Source organism: Apteryx rowi, unplaced genomic scaffold (genome assembly GCF_003343035.1).
Source record: "Apteryx rowi isolate R43461 unplaced genomic scaffold, aptRow1 scaffold_1154, whole genome shotgun sequence".
Taxonomy (NCBI): domain Eukaryota; kingdom Metazoa; phylum Chordata; class Aves; order Apterygiformes; family Apterygidae; genus Apteryx; species Apteryx rowi.
Window position 1 is genome coordinate 43,220 of NW_020447369.1, and position 1,414 is coordinate 44,633.

Genomic DNA, 1,414 nt, shown 5'->3' on the forward strand with positions numbered 1-1,414 from the left:
GCTCAAGAGTGGTGCATCCCTATGAGCAAGAAGTCGAGCAAAGAAGGCAGGAGACCTGCATGGATGAGCAAGGCACTCCTGGCAAAAGTCAAACAGAAGGAGGAAGTATACCTTAYGTGGRAAGGGGGACAGGCCTCTTGGGARGAATATAGGAACATTGTCAGAGTAYGCAGGGATCTGATGAGGAAGGCTAAGGCCCATTTGGAATTAAATCTGGCTAGAGATGTCAAGGACAGCAAGAAGGGCTTCTTCAAAYACATCAGTAGCAAAAGGAAGACTAGGAAAATTGTGGGCCCATTGCTRAATGGGGTGGGTGCCCTGGTGTCGCGAAAGGAATGATGCACTTCACTCGTAAGAGGGAAGCAGCACTATGTTTATTGCAGTAAGACAGYGACTTAACAAAGTTCAATCATAGATAAGAACGATTTAACGAGGTTCGATTGGCAAGGTTCACTCAGTTRTTTACTGCATGAAGGACAGGGTCAGATGCGTGTGCAAYGGAGACCCTCCCGTTGAGTCATGAGGTTCAGACTGGACCCCCTTGCTTTCTAAACTCCTTCGGAGAGGAGCCTAGGTGTGGCTGGATCCAGTCCTAGTCCCAGACTTGGTCAACAGTTTATGTCTAAGGGATTATGTGCGCAATTAGTCAGAGATATAACTCAGCAAAGTTTCACAAAGTTCGCAAAAGTTCAGCATACTATTAATCACTTACCAAGGATCTGTCATGGGTAAGGAATCTCTCAACCTCAAGGAGTAACCTTGAGAGGTGTCCCTGCTCAAGAGGAGGTTCCACAGTGCAGCCCGCTGCCATGCAGGAGAGCTCAAGGGGCTCTGGGCTGCCCCCTATTTATGGGGGGGAGATGATTGACTCATAGTCATATTTGCATACTAGACGGGCCTTAGCTGGCGCATGCTCAACCAGCCCCTACATATGTGCTGTTTACAGGGAGGTCAGGAAGAGGGGGAGAGAGCACATCAGTTGGGGGGAAGGAGCACAGTCACACCTGGTGATGAAGGATGCAGAGAAGGCAGAGTTACTGAATGCCGCCTTTGCTTCAGTCTTTACTGCTCAGGCYRGYCCTCAGGGATCCCAGGCAAGAGAGAAAGTCTGGAGAAAGGAAGACTTTCCCTTGGTGGAGGAGGATCGGATTAGAGATCATTCAGGCAAACTTCACACCCACAAATCCATGGGCCCCGATGGGATGCACCCACGAGTGCTGAGGGAGCTGGCGGATGTCATTGCTAAGCCACTCTCCATCATCTTGGAAAGGTCATGGAGAACAGGAGAGGTGCCTGAGGACTGGAAGAAAGCCAATGTCACCGCAGTCTTCAAAAAGGGCAAGGAGGAGGACCCAGGGAACTACAGGCCAGTCAGCCTCACCTCCATCCCTGGAAAGGTGATGGAGCAGCTCAT